Source organism: Schistocerca nitens, chromosome 6, assembly GCF_023898315.1.
Source record: "Schistocerca nitens isolate TAMUIC-IGC-003100 chromosome 6, iqSchNite1.1, whole genome shotgun sequence".
In the NCBI taxonomy this organism is placed as follows: Eukaryota; Metazoa; Arthropoda; class Insecta; order Orthoptera; family Acrididae; genus Schistocerca; species Schistocerca nitens.
This window is the reverse complement of record NC_064619.1, coordinates 610,503,284-610,522,314: the sequence shown is the minus strand read 5'-3', so window position 1 is coordinate 610,522,314 and position 19,031 is coordinate 610,503,284.

The window sequence follows — 19,031 nt, the reverse complement described above, 5'->3', positions numbered from 1 at the left end:
CAACTCTTCACCGTTACTAAATTGTGATCTGACTCTATGTCTGCTCCAGCCTACGCCTTACAATGCAGTAACTGATTTCGGTTCAAAAATGGTTCAAATGTCTCTAAGGACTATGGGACTCACCATCTAAGGTCATCAGTCCCCTAGACTTAGAACTACCTAAACCTAACGAACCTGAGCACATCACACACATCCATGCCCGAGGCAGGCAGGATTCGAACCTGCGACCATAGCAGCAGCGCAGTTCCAGACTGAAGTACTTAGAACCGCTCGGCCAAACTGATTTCGGAATTCCTGTTTCATCATGATGTAATCCACCTGGAATCTTCCAGTGTCTCTGGGTCTTTTCCAAGTAGCCCTCTTCCTCTTACGATTTTTGAACAGTGTATTTGTTATTACTACCTAAAATTTATTGGAGAACTCAATTAGTCTTTCTCCACACCCTCTCCTACTACCGAGCCCATAGTCCCCCGTAACTCCTTCTTCTATTCCTTTCCCTACCACCGCGTTCCAATTCACCCCCCCCCCCCCTTCCGCTGATTATTAGGTTATCGCCGCCCTTTACATACTGAATTATCCGCTCAGTATCCTTATATACTTTCACAATTTGTTCGTCTTCTGCTTGCGATGTCGGCATGTATACGTGAATTGTAATTCTATTTAATTATATTGCTCCTCACCTTCTCTTCCAACCCATACTCCATCACACTACTATACACTTATGTCCATCATCACGGCTTCTCCCTACTCCACAAAAGAAAAATCACTACTCCTTCACAATTCATACACAGTATATAAATACACAGCAACATAATTAAATAGAATCACACACATACAATTAACTAAAATCCAAAAAAGAGTATTAGCCAAAGACAAACTAGTGGCGACGTTATGTTGGCAACACTGTACAACATAACTCACAGTACATACTTCGCAGTATAAAATCAAACGGAAAACAGTGGTGTGCGAAACAGTGTGCTGTTTAAAACGTGAGAAATGCATAGTTCTACAGAACGACAAGTATCAGTGCCTAACGGAGAAAAACACTGAAGATGTGGTAGCAGACGGCATTTCCCGATATAGGCGAGAAACCCAGCGGACACTGACATAAGTAAAAAGAACTGTTTTTAGATCTTAAAAACAAATCAAATTATAATTTACCGTAAGTAAAAAGAACTGCTTTTCGATCTTAAAAACAAATCAAATTATACATACCTCTAATTACAGACCACGATGACGCTTTATCTCAATAAAGCGAAACGCGGCTGGTGAAAAAAAACACACATTTTCTTTTATTTGCTACGGCAGAATGAAAATACCCTGAGAAATCTATACACATAGCTAAGTTTTTACGGAATACTCACAGCATGATACCTACTCGCACTTGTCCAATGTTTCGTTAAGTAACTAAATTCTTCTTTTTAAAATTAACCAAAAATTTCTCTTTCTTGCAATCAAAACTACGTCTTCTTAAAAGTATGTCATGTTCAAATGTGTGTGAAATCTTATGGGACTTAACTGCTAAGGTCATCAGTCCCTAAGTTTACACACTACTTAACGTAAATTATCCTAAGGACAAACACACACACCCATGCCCGAGGGAGGACTCCAACCTCCGCCGGGACCAGCCGCACAGACCATGACTGCGGCACCCTAGACCGCTCGGCTAATCCTGCGCGGCAAAAGTACGTCATTATTTGATGTAAAAGAGCACGTGGTTTGGGGATGTGGAGAGAAACCTCTGACATCAATGTTAATGTATAAAATGGCAGGGAAGGGGGAAGAAGGCTGTTAAATATGCCTCGTGACGACAGTTTGCAGGAGGTCGAGCGGTCAGGATTTGATATTGGGCATCCAGGGCTGCTGAAAAATGACAAAACAGGGAATTAAGTACAATACAGAGTTTTTTTTTTTTTTTTTTTTTTTTTTTTTTTTTTTTTTTTTTTTTTTTGTCTACTGACTGGTTTGATGCGGCCCGCCACGAATTCCTTTCCTGTGCTAACCTCTTCATCTCAGAGTAGCACTTGCAACCTACGTCCTCAATTATTTGCTTGACGTACTCCAATTTCCGTCTTCCTCTACAGTTTTTGCCCTGTACAGCTCCCTGTAGTACCATGGAAGTCATTCCCTCATGTCTTAGCAGATGTCTTATCATCCTGTCCCTTCTCCTTATCAGTGTTTTCCACATATTCCTTTCCTCTCCGATTCTGCGTAGAACCTCAACATTCGTCTATAGCACCACATCTCAAATGCTTCGAGTCTCTTCTGTTCCGGCTTTCCCACAGTCAATGTTTCACTACCATACAATGCTCTACTCCAGACGTACATCCTCAGAAATTTCTTCCTCAAATTAAGGCCGGTATTTGATATTAGTAGACTTCTCTTGGCCAGAAATGCCTTCTTTGCCATAGCGAGTCTGCTTTTGATGTCTTCCTTGCTCTGTCCGTCATTGATTATTTTACTGCCTAGGTAGCAGAATTCCTTAACTTCATTGACTTTGTGACCATCAATCCTGATGTTAAGTTTCTTGCTGTTCTCATTTCTACTACTTCTCATTACCTTCGTCTTTCTCCGATTTACTCTCAAACCATACTGTGTACTCATTAGACTGTTCATTCCGTTCAGCAGATCATTTAATTCTTCTTCACTTTCACTCAGGATAGCAATGTCATCAGCGAATCGTATCATTGATATCCTTTCACCTTGTATTTTTATTCCACTCCTGAACCTTTCTTTTACTTCCATCATTGCTTCCTCGATGTACAGATTGAAGAGTAGGGGCGAAAGGCTACAGCCTTGTCTTACACCCTTCTTAATACGAGCACTTCGTTCTTGATCGTCCACTCTTATTATTCCCTCTTGGTTGTTGTACATATTGTATATGGCCCGTCTCTCCCTATAGCTTACCCCTACTTTTTTCAGAATCTCGAACAGCTTGCACCATTTTATATTGTCGAACGCTTTTTCCAGGTCGACAAATCCTATGAATGTGTCTTGATTTCTCTTTAGCCTTGCTTCCATTATTAGCCGTAACGTCAGAATTGCCTCTCTCGTCCCTTTACTTTTCCTAAAGCCAAACTGATCGTCACCTAGCGTATTCTCAATTTTCTTTTCCATTCTTCTGTATATTATTCTTGTAAGCAGCTTCGATGCATGAGCTGTTAAGCTGATTGTGCGATAATTCTCGCACTTGTCAGCTCTTGCCGTCTTCGGAATTGTGAGAATGATGCTTTTCCGAAAGTCAGATGGTATGTCGCCAGACTCATATATTCTACACACCAACGTGAATAGTCGTTTTGTTGCCACTTCCCCCAATGATTTTAGAAAATATACGGAGTACAAATGGCACGCCTAGGGTCGGAAGTTAGCAGGTTTAGGCCAGTCCAGGAGGTCGAACAATAAACTAAAATGGACAACGGAAAGGGGAAGGGGTCCATGTTAACTTACGTTGGTGGCCGGTCGTGGAAGCAGAGCCAGAGACTGTGCCTTCCAAAGAGAAATCTATTCTGCTCGAGGTCTGGATTACAAGAGAGAGAAGCAATTGTGTTCTGACCCGCAGAAGACTCCTGCGTCCACACACGTGATCGGTATCCCGCGCACGCTATTGGTTAAAACCAATGGCGTAAATTCGCTAGCAGTTTCAGCAGAGGTCTCAGGGTGACTCTTGCCAGCAACTGTAACTGGACAGAACTGCCTCGGTTTTGAAAGACAAGCCACTTTTGTCACGTAGGCATAGCGGAAGTTACTCGGGGGAGAACACTTGTACACATTTGACAGGGCCATTGAAATAAATTTTTGTAAACCGATTCCCTAAAATATTCCTTGACTGGCTGCCATCCTGTGCATTGATTTATAAGCCAGTTCTTTACATTTTTTTATTTGCAAATGTATATGGCCTTAGAAGTTGTCTTCATTCTTCGTATCAAATAAATTAACTGCACTTATGCGAATTAAAAATATTGTTTAATGGTGAATAAATAAAAAATGAATTAATGACGAGTCCCTGTCAACCATTCCTTAAGATGGCAGTGTAGCTTCATGTACGTGATCCTACATAATATAAAGTATACTACTTGCTGTTTTAGTAAATAAATAAATTAGATACTAAAATTAATACAGTTATGATGTCTGTCAAGTAAAGTTCATCACTTAATTCGTATGGAAGATTACGAAACCATTCTTGTTTAGCTAAGTATTACTAAAACAGTACTCTCTTTCTTCTGATAACAGAACAGCTAAAAACTGCGAGCCCCTGGACCATGGTGCAACGGTGGCGTCTTTCATATGATCAAATTGTAACTGGGCTATTTAGGTTTTTATATTGGTAACGCCACGTAGCGCTCTGTATGAAAATCACTGACGGTGCTGTGTGCAGTCTGTGGCTGGTTTGCATTGTTGGAATATTTGCTATTGTAGTGGTGGGCAGCAGAACAGCGCGTATCGTTGCGCAGTTGGAGGTGAGCCGCCAGCAGTGGTGGATGTGGGGAGAGAGATGACAGAATTTTGAGAGCGGGCGATCTGGACGTGTGTCCGTCAGAAAAACGAAATTTGTAAGACCGAATATCATAAACTGATATATATATATTATGACTTTTGAACACTATTAAGATAAATACAATGTTTGTTCTCGATCAAAATCTTTTATTTGCTAACTATGCCTACCAGTATTTAGTGCCTTCAGTAGTTAGAATCCTTTATTTAGCTGGCAGTATTGGCGCTCGCTGTATTGCAGTAGTTCGAGTAACGAAGATTTTTGTGAGGTAAGTGATTCATGAAAGGTATAGGTTATTGTTAGTCACGGCCATTCTTTTGTAGGGATTATTGAAAGACAGATTGCGTTGCGCTAAAAATATTGTGTGTCAGTTTAGTGATGATCAGAATAAGTAAAGAGAGAAATGTCTGAGTACGTTCAGTTCTGCTCAGCTGTTTGAAAATCAAATAACTTAAGGGGTTCATCAGCACAGTAATTTATAATTTTTCTAAGGGGAGGTTCCAAAATTAATCTCAGAGGTAAAAGAAGCGGAAGAATTGCGTAATATATTACAAAAGAAAATAATCGTCGGTTCTGCAGTGATATTATAATATTTCTCTGCAATGATTTCAGAGTAAGTTAAATATTCAGTCCATGAAAAAAACTGTTGAATAAAACAAATAACTTAGATCTCAGTTCTGTAGGTCATACGAAAGTATGCAACTGTGAACACTTGAGACTGGGCAGATGAGGCGCTGAGAGGGAGAGAGAAGCGCTACCCACTAGAAGTATACGCTGTCCTATTTGCTAATCAAATTCGACGAGGATACTGCTAAAACGAGCTATAATTTCCTGCCAGATAATTTGTGCCTAGTGTCTCTTCCACTACCGACTTCAGATCCAATTTCTTACCCGTACCGTGCCCGCGCAGTTAACAAAGCATGGCAAATTTCGTGTTTATGAGGGAGCAATGTTAGGACCAATAAACAATCAAGCGGCAGCCATTACACTAGATATACTGGCCGGCCATTAACTTCGAATCCTCCGTTAACTTCCCAGTCTATGGCTCATCAAACCAGAAATTCGAGACCATTCACTTTTACGACGTAAGGCTGTCTGAAACAGCATTTGAACGTCCTCTGAAAAATAACGTCCATAAAACCCATCTATAAAGAATTCATTGATATCCCGAAGCGGCTTAAGGGGTATTCCGTTCTCGTAACATAACGCAACTTTTATCTTTGAGGCCGTTCGAATAAGATAGCACGTTTCATCCATCGGGATTTAAGGAATGCAAGTCTCATTCGGTTTAAGAAAGTACTACGTCTTTTGTGGTATTCCTCTTCACTTTGACATATAAAAACCTCCAAGCCATTCATTTTCAATTCGTGAATTCAGGGACATATAGGACAGGCCAAACAAGTGACGAGTGAGTTAACGCTTCGCTTGTACGCTCTGAACCCGTATCTATAAAACTGTAATAATTAGCCTGGGCATGTCGAATTGACTCAGATTCTATAGTTCCGGGATACTGGCAACTTCTTGATACCTGCTTTCCTGCGATTAGATAAAATGATCCAGCATTCCGAAATATGTTTACATCTACATCTACATCTACATGACTACTCTGCAATTCACCTTTAAGTACTTGGCAGAGGGTTCATCGAACCACAATCATACTATCTCTCTACCATTCCACTCCCGAACAGCGCGCGGTAAAAGCGAACACTTAAACCTTTCTGTTCGAGCCCTGATTTCTCTTATTTTATTTTGATGATCATTCCTACCTATGTAGGTTGGGCTCAACAAAATATTTTCGCATTCGGAAGAGAAAGTTGGTGACTGAAATTTCGTAAATAGATCTCGCCGCGACGAAAAACGTCTTTGATGTAATGACTTCCATCCCAACTCGTTTATCATATCTGCCACACTCTCTCCCCTACTACGTGATAATACAAAACGAGCTGCCCTTTTTTGCACCCTTTCGATGTCCTCCGTCAACCCCACCTGGTAAGGATCGCACACCGCGCAGCAATATTCTAACACAGGACGAACGAGTGTAGTGTAAGCTGTCTCTTTAGTGGACTTGTTGCATCTTCTAAGTGTCCTGCCAATGAAACGCAACCTTTGGCTCGCCTTCCCCACAATATTATCTATATGGTCTTTCCAACTGAAGGTGTTCGTAATTTTAACACCCAGGTACTTAGTTGAATTGACAGCCTTGAGAATTGTACTATTTATCGAGTAATCGAATTCCAACGGATTTCTTTTGGAACTCATGTGGATCACCTCACACTTTTTGTTATTTAGCGTCAACTGCCACCTGCCACACCATACAGAAATCTTTTCTAAGTCGTTTTGCAACTGATACTGGTCTTCGGATGACCTTACTAGACGGTAAATTACAGCATCATCTGCGAACAACCTAAGAGAACTGCTCAGATTGTCACCCAGGTCATTTATATAGATCAGGAACAGCAGAGGTCCCAGGACGCTTCCCTGGGGAACACCTGATATCACTTCAGTTTTACTCGATGATTTGCCGTCTATTACTACGAACTGCGACCTTTCTGACAGGAAATCACAAATCCAGTCGCACAACTGAGACGATACCCCATAGGCACGCAGCTTGATTAGAAGACGCTTGTGAGGAACGGTGTCAAAAGTTTTCCGGAAATCTAGAAATACGGAATCAACTTGAGATCCCCTGTCGATAGCGGCCATTACTTCGTGCGAATAAAGAGCTAGCTGCGTTGCACAAGAACGATGTTTTCTGAAACATTACGTGTCAATAGATCGTTCCCTTCGAGGTGATTCATAATGTTTGAATACAGTATATGCTCCAAAACCCTACTGCAAACCGACGTCGATGATATAGGTCTGTAGTTAGATGGATTACTCCTACCACCCTTCTTAAACACTAGTGCGACCTGCGCAATTTTCCAATCTGTAGGTACAGATCTATCTGTGAGCGAGCGCTTGTATATGATTACTAAGTAGGGAGCTATTGTATCAGCGTAATCTGAAAGGAACCTAATCGGTATACAATCTGGACCTGAAGACTTGCCCGTATCAAGCGATTTGAGTTGCTTCGCAACTCCTAAGGTATCTACTTCTAAGAAACTCATGCTAGCAGCCGTTCGTGTTTAAAATTCTGGAATATTCCATTCATCTTGCCTGGTGAAGGAATTTCGGAAAACTGCGTTCAATAACTCCGCTTTAGCGGCACAGTCGTCGGTAACAGTACCATCGGCACTGCGCAGCGAAGGTATTGACTGCGTCTTGCCGCTTGTGTACTTTACATACGACCAGAATTTCTTCGGATTTTCTACCAAATTTAGAGACAATGTTTCGTTGTGGAACCTATTAAAGACATCTCGCATTGAAGTCCGTGCCAAATTTCGCGCGTCTGTAAATTTTAGCCAATCTTCGGGATTTCGCGTTCTTCTGAACTTCGCATGCTTTTTCCGTTGCCTCTGTTTTCACCATTAATTAAGCTGTAGTTGTTGAACATCTGTACGCCAGATGTTAACTACATCTTCAAATTACTCAGATCAGCAGCCTTAAAATAACATGAAGATGGTAAACTCTAAGTTCTCGTATGCCTTCCTCAATATTTTATTTGTACAAACGGAATTTGCTTCCTGAGTCGTTACAGATCGTAACATACATTTATTTACATTACACATTACTCCAACATGTTTCTTCTAATGACTTACACCACTCATCCACACTACTGGCCATTAAATTTGCTACACCACGAAGATGACGTGCTACAGACGCGAAATTTAACCGACAGGAAGAAGATGATTAGTTTTCCACAGCATTCACACAAGGTTGACGCCGGTGTCGACACCTACAACTGTGCTGACATGTGGAAAGTTTCCAACCGATTTCTCATACACAGACAGCGGTTGACTGGCGTTGCCTGGAGAAATGTTGTTGTGATGCCTCGTGTAAGGAGGAGAAATGCGTACCATCACCTTTCCGACTTTGGTAAAGATCGGATTATAGCCTATCGCGATTGCGGTTTATCGTATCGCGACGTTGCTGCTCGCGTTGGTCGAGATTCAATGACTGTTAGTAGAATATCGAATCGGTGGGTTCAGGAGGGTAATACGGACCGAGCGAGGTGGCGCAGTGGTTAGACACTGGACTCGCATTCGGGAGGACGACGGTTCAATCCCGCGTCCGGTCATCCTGATTTAGGTTTTCCGTGATTTCCCTAAATCACTCCAGGCAAATGCCGGGATGGTTCCTCTGAAAGGGCACGGCCGACTTCCTTCCCCATCCTTCCCTAATCCGATGAGACCGATGACCACGCTGTCTGGTCTCCTTCCCCAAAACCAACCAACCAACCAACCCAAGGGTAATACGGAACGCCGTGTTGCATCACAGCGGCCTCATATCACTAGCAGTCGAGATGACAGGCATCTTATCCGCATGGTTGTAATGGATCGTGCTGCCACGTCTCGATCCCTGAGTCAACAGATGGGGACGTTTGCAAGACAACAACCATCTGTAAGAACAGTTCGACGACGTTTGCAGCAGCATGGACTATCAGCTCGGAGACCATGGCTGCGGTTACCCTTGACGCTGCATCACAGACAGGAGCGCCAGCGATGGTGTACTCAACGACGAACCTGGGTGCACGAATGGCAAAACGTCATTTTTCGGATGAATCCAGGTTCTGTTTACAGCATCGTGATGGTCGCACCAGTGTTTGACGACATCGCGGTGAATGCACATTGGAAGCGTGTATTCGTCATCGCCATACTGGCGTATCACCCGGCGTGATGGTATGGAGTGCCATTGGTTACACGTCTCGCTCACCTCTTGTTCGCATTGACGGCACTTTGAACAATGGACGTTACATTTCAGATGTGTTACGACCCGTGGCTCTACCCTTCATTCGATCCCTGCGAAACCCTACATTTCAGCAGGATAATGCACGACCGCATGTTTCAGGTCCTGTATCGGCGTTTCTGGATACAGAAAATGTTCAAATGCTGCCCTGGCCAGCACATTCTCCAGATCTCTCACCAATTGAAAACGTCTGTTCAATGGTGGCCAATCTAGCTAGCGTTGGGACAGGGAGACCCCAATTCGGAATAATAAATTACCTCACGCCCCTTTATTTTTGAACTACCAGCCCTTCTGTAGTTACAATTAGGAATTTGCGGCACGCGGCGCTAGCGAGTCCGTACACCCCTGCAGTAGAGCAGATTACCCCATCTTCTCCCTGTCACACTACTGTTTTCGTTTGTCAGCCGCGACACCCATCCCCTCAATTCTTCACTTGTCTTCTGTCAAATTTTTCATTCTCTCCCTCTCCAATCCCCTCTCACATCACAGAGGCATATATCACTAGGGGTAAGATAGATACTGCCTACAGGAAAATTAAAGAGGCCTTTGGAGAAAAGAGAACGAGTTGTATGAATATCAATAGCTCAGATGGAAACCCATTTCTAAGCAAAGAGGGGAAAGCAGAAAGGTGGAAGGAGTATATAGAGGGTCTATACAAGTGCGATGTACTTGAGGACAATATTATGGAAATGGAAGAGGATGCATATGAAGATGAAATGGGAGATACTGCGTGAAGAGTTTGACAGAGCACTGAAAGACCTATGTCGAAACAAGGCCCCGGGAGTAGACAACATTCCATTAGAACTACTGACAGCCTTGGGAGAGCCAGGCCTAACAAAACTCTACCATCTAGTGAGCAAGATGTATGAGATAGGTGAAATACCCCCAGACTTCAAGAAGAATATAATAATTCCAATCCCAAACAAAGCAGGTGTTGACAGGTGTGAAAATTACCGAACTATTACTTTAATAAGTCACGGCTGCCAAATATAACGCGATTTCTTTAGAGACGAATGGAAAAACCGGTAGAAGTCGACCTCGGGGAAGATCAGTTTGGATTCCTTAGAAATATTGGAACACGTGAGGCAACACTGACTCTTGGACATATCTTAGAAGATAGATTAAGGAAAGGCAGACCTACGTTTCTAGCATTTGTAGACTTAGAGAAAGCTTTTGACAATATTGACTGGTAGACTCTCTTTCGAATTCTGAAGCTGAAAGGGGTAAAATACAGGGAGCGAAAGGCTATTTACAGTTTATACAGAAACCAGAAGGCAGTTATAAGAGTCGAGGGACATGAAAGGGAAGCAGTGATTGGGAAGGGAGTGAGACAAGGTTGTAGCCTCTCCTCGATGTTATTCAATCTGTTTTGAGCAAGCAGTAAAGGAAACAAAAGAAAAGTTCGGATTAGGTATTAAAATCCATGGAGAAGAAATAAAAACTTTGAGGTTCGCTGATGACATTGTAATACTGTCAGAGACAGCAAAGGACTTGGAAGAGCAGTTGAATGGGATGGCAGTGTCTTGAAAGGAGGATATAAGATGGACATCAACAGAAGCAAAACAAGGATAATGGAATGTAGTCGAATTAAGTCGGGCGATGCTGAGGGGATTAGATTAGGAAATGAGACACTTAAAGTAGTAAAGGAGTTTTGCTATTTGGGGAGCAAAATAACTGATGATGGTCGAAATAGAGAGGATATAAAATGTAGACTGGCAATGGCAAGGAAAGCGTTTCTGAAGAAGAGAAATTTGTTAACATCGAGTATAGATTTAAGTGTTAGGAAGTCGTTTCTGAAAGTATTTGTATGGAGTGTAGCCATGTATGGAAGTGAAACATGAACGATAAATAGTTTTGATAAGACGAGAATAGAAGCTTTCGAAATGTGGTCCTATAGAAGAATGCTGAAGATTAGATGGGTAGATCACAAAACTAATGAGGAGGTATTGACTAGAATTGGGGAGAATGGAAATTTGTGGCACAACTTGACTAGAAGGAGGGATCCGGTGGTAGGACATGTTCTGATGCATTCGGGGTCACCAATTTAGTATTGGAGGGTAGAGTGGATGGTAAAAATCGTAGAGGGAGACCAAGAGATGCGTACACTAAGCAGATTCAGAAGGATGTAGGTTGCAGTAAGTACTGGGAGATGAAGCTTGCACAGGATAGAGTGGCACGGAGAGCTCCATCGAACCAGTTTCTGGACTGAAGACCACAACAACAACAACTTTACTTTTGTAAACTATTCAGTTAGTCCATTTTTTCTTTTCTCTTTATTAGTCCTACTCTTTCTATCAATACTGTATAATTTTTTCGTTCAGGTTTAACAATTTCTATTGACATCATCATCTCCAGATGCTTTTCCATTAATTATATCTTGAATACATTTTTACATCTGATTAGGTCATTTGGTATTGCTTTAAAAATTTAATTGCATTCGTGATTTCTTTTTTTTTTTTTTTTTTTTTTTTTGATCTGTTTCTACTTCATCTCTGAATCTGTATTATTATATTGAGAAGTCTTGGAACACTTGCACAATTTTCTCTCATTGCCTCCTGGCAATTTGATTACTGATGAAGTGTGATGTCGATTAAACATAAGATTTTTTTTTCAAATTATTCTCTCAATATTTGAATAATTTATCTTACCAAATTTTCATAGTTTTTACAACTTGTTCAAGGCATTTCGAATTGTTTAATTCACTGTTTTGTTGTTATACCATACTTATAGTTTCTTCAAATCCGCTTTCTGCATGATACATTACATGTCCTTGTTCTGCTTAAGATTACTCCCCCTTTATTTTCTTCATACCTTCAGTATCGCTAGGTGATTGCGAAACCCCTTTGCTAAATATGAGTAATTAGCTGTTTCGTTTATCTGTATATTTGATCTTTATTGTCTAACATGATAAAATATCTTTTTACCACCTAATTTTAAACAATTAATAGTTTATTATCCACCTGATTAGTGTATTTCTTTCTAACTTTGCACATACTTGTGCTCAGAAACTAAATTAAGTGTCGTGTGGCTAGGGCCTCCCGTCGGGCAGACAGGTCGCCTGGTGCAACTCCTCTGTGTTGACGCCACTTCGGTGACTTGTGCGTCGGTGGGGATGAGATGATGGTGATGAAGACAACACAACACCCAGTCCCTGAGCGGAGAAAATCTCCGACCCAGGCGGGTATCGAACCCGGGCCACTTAGCACGGCTGACCACTCAGCTATCGAGGCGGACACTTGTCCTCTGGAATGTATGAGTCTGTCATCACCTGTGAAATTCTACAGTGGTTTAACATCACCTATACTCAGCTTCATTTGTGATCACTTTTGGTTGCTGCCACTTCCATTTCGTTTCTTCTGACAGAATGTGATAAATACGAATCTGTTTCTCTAACCTCTAGCATTTCCAATATATTTACACAAATTCCCCCCTAAACCAGCATTCTTCAGTTTTTGTTCTACTTTTGCAAATTAACCTTCGGTTATCATCTTCTAGTGACATTTCTACGTCCCCCTCATAACGTGAGCACACCGTTGCGGTGTCTGAGTGATAATCCTAGTTTTTTAAAGAACTTTTGCTTTTCAAAAATGGTTCAAATGGCTCTGAGCACTATGGGACTCAACTGCTGAGGTCATTAGTCCCCTAGAACTTAGAACTAGTTAAACCTAACTAACCTAAGGACATCACAAACATCCATGCCCGAGGCAGGATTCGAACCTGCGACCGTAGCGGTCTTGCGGTTCCAGACTGCAGCGCCTTTAACCGCACGGCCACTTCGGCCGGCACTTTTGCTTTTCCATCGAAGATTCCTGCAATGTTGGTAATACAGTTTTCAGTTTACTTATTAATTCTTGACATAGTTACGATGGAGACAAACGATCTGAAAGTTTTACGGAAAGTCAAAAAAATTGATGAAATCTTTTAAAAATCAAGATCGCAAGTTAATAACATTAAACGACGACTAGCTTCAGCTGATTATACAGTCGTCTTCATATTGGAATAATAACAGAAAATTGCAGGAAGGTAAAATACCAGAAGGGATTTCGGGAACTGAAATAATAGATACGAAAGGTCGATTACGGTTTTCATAAATTTTATATTTTTCTACGATGCTAGGTAGATACTACTTAATTAATTCTTTTATTCGCCGTGTAATTGTTGTATTTTATTGTGAATATTACACATTCTTATTTATTGTAACCGTGGGTACTGTCGGCATGTTGCCTTTTACCAGTGGGACCGGCGAACGCGTATAGCCGATTAGACCGCTTACAACTTTGAATGGGGCACACACTGCCCGACTCTCTAGCGTTCCTGTTTGAGAGGTTACTGGTTTAACAATTTACTGGTTTAACGATATTGTTTGTAACACATTGCACATCAATAAGGACTATTAAGATGAGTTTACAATCTACATATTATTGCTGGGTTATTGCATTTCTGTATTTTATTTTGTATTGACGTCTGTGTTTATTACTCAGGTCTTGAATACCTAGTCCTTTGTCTCAATGGTATAGTGCATTGTTTTATTGAGATCCGTATCTTTCATGAGCGACCACTGTGCTGCAGACGTTGTGCCTTACCCTCATTTTTACGTACAGACACTACACATGTATTTGTAATCAGTATGTAATTGACTTTTTGCTTGTATTATTACTGTTACTGTAACAGCTTCTGTTGCTCTAAATAAGTGAAGTTTTGTTTTATTCAAATCAAATGGCTCTGAGCACTATGGGACTTAACATCTGTGGTCATCAGTCCCCTAGACCTTAGAACTACTTAAACCTAACTAACCTAAGGACATCAGACACATCCATGCCCGAGGCAGGATTCGAAGTAGCAGTCGCGCGGTTCCGGACTGAGCGCCTAGAACCGCGAGACCACCGCGGCCGGCTTTTGTTTTATTATGCCAGATCTCAATACAGCTCTACAATCTCCTGAAGCTAATCATGATTTAACGTTATTCACTTGCGATCTTGACGATTACAGGATTTTGTTAAGAATTTTTTAACTTATGCTTAATTTTTTTACATTCTCCGGACAAGATTCTCGGCGCAACAGAAGATTCTCTGAGAAAGTTCTCACTTTCGTATGAATAAAATAAGTCGAAGCTCTGACGAGGAAGCTCCTTCTCACTACCTCTCTTCCGTCTTGGCCGGCCGATGTGGCCGAGCGGTTCTAGGCGCTTCAATCTGGAACCGCGCGACTGCTACGGTCGCAGGTTCGAATCCTGCCTCGGGCATGGATGTGAGTGATGTTCTTAGGTTAGTTAGGTTTAAGTAGTTCTAAATTCTAGGGGACTGATGACCTCAGATGTTAAGTCCCATAGTGCTCAGAGCCATTTGAACCTCCGTCTTGACAAGGTTCTCGGAGTGTGTCGTCTGCCATGTCCGGTAAAAGAATACACGTGTAATTCTACGTTTCACTTGGGCCTTTCAAACAGGCAAACTATTCCATGTACAAATATGGAACGGGCATCTGTGTGTTCTGGAAGAGTTGCACTACGTTTAGATTTTAGTTTTATGTGCGGCAACAATTTATTAAACGATTACGGATAGTTTACAAAAATGCAGCTTCTGATGATGATACCGAATTTTCGGCTTGAGGGAAACATTTTTTGTCATTGAAATAAGGCGAAAACATTATGCAAACGAAAGCTTAGGAATATACAGGGTGAGTCACCTAACGTTACCGCTGGATATATTTCGTAAACCACATCAAATACTGACGAACCGATTCCACAGACCGAACGTGAGGAGAGGGGCTAGTGTAATTGTTTAATACAAACCATACAAAAATGCACGGAAGTATGTTTTTAACACAAACCTACCTTTTTTTAAAATGGAATCACGCTGTTAGTTGCATTGTAAAATGTTAATTACATCCGGAGATATTGTAACCTAAAGTTGACGCTTGAGTACCACTCCTCCGCTGTTCGATCGTGTGTATCGGAGAGCACTGCAACATACATCGCGTTTCTACAGAATGATCTGCCAACGTTGCTCGAAAATGTCCCACTGGAAACGCGTTGACGTATGTGGTATCAGCTTGATGGTGTACCTGCACATTCCGCAATTAACACTAGGCTGACCCTTGACAGGATGTTCGACGGGCGTTTCATAGGACGTGGAGGACGCATAAATTGGCCAGCCCGTTCTCCTGATCTTGCACCTCTGGACTTCTTTCTGTGGGTACGTTAAAGGAGAATGTGTACCGTGATGTGCCTACAACCACAGAGGATATGAAACAACGTATTGTGGAAGCCTACGGCGACATTACACCAGATGTACTGCGGCGTGTACGACATACATTACGGCAGAGATTGCAATTGTGTGCAGCAAATGATGGCCACCACATTGAACATCTATTGGCCGGACATGCCGGGACACACTCTATTCCACTCCGTAATTGAAAACGGAAACCACGTGTGTACGTGTACCTCACCCCTAATGGTAATGTACATGTGCGTCAGTGAAAAAGACCAATAAAAAGATGTTAGCATGTGGACGTAATGTGCTGTTCCAGTCTCTTCTGTACCTAAGGTCCATCACAGTTCCCTTGGGATCTCTACGTAATTCGGTGCTCCCGATACACACGATCGAACAGCGGAGGAGTGGTACTCAAGCGTCAGTCAACTTTAGGTTACAATATCTCCGGATGTAATTAACATTTTACAATGCAACAAACGGCACTGATTACGTATTTGTTTATATGTTCAGATGTGCTAGCAAAACTAACGGGGTTCCATTTAAAAAACGTAGGTTTGTGTTAAAAAATATACTTCCGTGCATTTTTGTATGGTTTGTATTAAACAATTACACTAGCCCCTCTCCTCACGTTCGGTCTGTGGAACCGGTTCGTCAGCATTTGATGTGGTTTACGAAATATATCCAGCGGTAATGTTAGGTGACTCACCCTGTATATCAGTCTACTCGAAGCCGGAACTCTGTTAGAGTTTCCTAATTCGAGATAATTTTGGTTAAATATGACGGATAATGTTCCGCTAGCGCGACAGGTACTTAAACGGTCGCCCGTCCGGTTCTTTAGGAAAAAAAGATCGCTAGATTCTTAATAAACCAGTTAATAATTTTTCTGATCCACCATACAGCGATCTACGTAATAAAACATAAGAGTTATGATGTGAAAAATCATGATGAACGTTTTAAAAATGTGACACAATTGTCTGGTTTGTAGCTAAGTCTTCTTTTACACCAGCCTGAAAACCTAGGTCTGCTAAATAGCACAAAAATGTTTTCATTTTCGCTTCTTTTGAAACGTCGCCGGCCGGCGTGTCCGAGCGGTTCTAGATGCTTCAGTCTGGAACCGCGCGACCACTACGGTCGCAGGTTCGAATCCTGCCTCGGGCATGGATGTGTGTGCTGTCCTTAGGTTAGTTAGGTTTAAGTAGTTCTAAGTTCCAGGGGACTGATGACCTCAGGTGTTAAGTCCCATGGTGCTCAGAGCCATTTGAATTATTTTTTTGAAACGTCGCCCCCCTGCATTCATGATTTTTGGAGGGGAAGTGCGCCAGCCTAATAATGTTTTTATTGTTAAACTTGTGTAAACTTCTACGATTTCTTTCTTCGGTATTTGTCAGGCTACAGATATATACCGGGTGGTTACAGTTAAACCTTCCCTGTTTAACACGATATAACACGGAAACCAATTACCGTACGAGTAGCAAACTTTGTAACATTAATGTAAAGAGTATGGGGTGTTCGATTTCCATGCGTCACAGCGCCACCGTCCACTTCCAACTATGACCACGGGGTGCCGTGGTCAGTCATCGTGATTCATAGTCTCACACACCTGGCCAGTCGCAGTGCTCTTGATGTGTCAACATGAGCTTGGACAAAAGCAGCAGGACGTTATTGGTGAAGCTCTATTATCAAAACAACAGTAATGCTGCAGCTGCACTTCGAGACATTGCCGGTTGAAAGAATTACGGAAGGGTCCTCTTTCTCCACGTGCCGTGCAGAGCATGATGAAGAAGTTCGAATCAATTGGAGACTGAGCGCCCTCCATGAAGAGGCCGACGACCGGCTGCACCACACGTGGTTGATGAAATTGCTGTTGCTACGGCAGACAACACTGCGCGGAATTTCCGATCATCACGCAATGCGCATGCTGTGTCACGACAGTTGAACATACCGTCGTCCACTGTACAGAAGGTGCTTCGAACCATTCTCACATGGTGTCCGTACAAGATCCACATCGTACAGCAGTTTGCACCACAGGACGCACAACGACGTGTTGATTTCGCTCTCCACTTTCTCACAGGGATCGAAGTTAACGGGGGCTGGCTCTGGACCATCCTACGGAAAGACGAAGCTGATTTTTCACTGACGGGTGAGGTAAACATACAGAACTGCCGAGTGTGGAGATCTTCACCTCCAGTCAATGTGCGGGAAGTTCCTCTGTATGGTGAATGTGTCACCGTATGGTGTGGCTTCACGGCCACATTCATCGTTGGCCCATTCTTTTTTAAGCAGCTTGGTGCTCAAGGACCAAAGACGTGCGGTGTGACTGGCCTGCGTTACTGCGATAAGCTTCGCCAGCAGGCCATACCTGTCCTGCAGGAGAGAGACGCATTGAACTCAAAAGTTTTCATGCAAGATGACGCCCCACCGTACATCGTTCCTGAAGTTCACCTGCTTCTCCGAAACACATTTGGAAACCATCGAATTGTCAGCCAATCGTTTCCAAACACTTGGCGACATGATCACCTTATCTCATTCCCTATGATTTATGTTTGTGGAGCTACCTGAAGGACTGGGTTCACCAGACGAACATTCAGACATGTGCTGAGCTGAAGCACAGTATATCAAGAGAGTCTGGGTAATATCTCTGTTGTGTAGAGGCGCGTTTACACTGAGTGCGCAACATTGTTCACTACATTGTTCGTGGTTATGGATAGGGAAGTGCGTCAAGGCCGACGTTTCATTTCCAGTACTGCCTTGTAGAGATGGGCAAACTGAAACACGTAACTGTTTCGAAACAAATGAAACAGTGCAATGTAATGTTTCGATACGATGTTTCGAAACAGTGAAACAGTTTGTGTTTTGTAATCTAATAAACCTACACATTTTATCATCTTGCATGTCTACTGTATAAGTATGTCCATATAAACACAAATGAGGTGCGAGAGCGCTAATCACGTCGCAGAAAGTATGAAACTATCACTTAGGCGTCTTGGCAGTTTCGTATTTCCTGCAGCAACTGCGCTGCTTTCGTGTCGTGTGACTTTCATACTTTTCAATTGGCTGAGGACAGCCATAGCTGGAGACAGAAGAACCACCACGAACGGAACTGGAGGTGGGAGCAAACTGCAGAAACAACGGATATGCTACTGGGATTCCCACATTCCGTTAGTATGGGTAATATACCCATCCTGCTAATTTCCAAGCACACAAAGGGAATCATTGTGGATAATAGGCACAGTGACTATAGACTCACAAATAACGCCAAATAATTCGAATAAACAACAAAATATAAGAGAAAAAAATTTTGTCTTGCAAGGTGTTTCGAACCGTTACTGTAAATTCACCATGCTTCTTCCCGTTCACCATTACACTATCAGTGATTTGTCAAACAAATTGCTTGCAATTATACCTACATCAAATTTATGCATATGTCTAATAACTGTCACTCTACGCCTTTCGTTACTCAAAATGTTGTAGGCTTACTTGCGTTT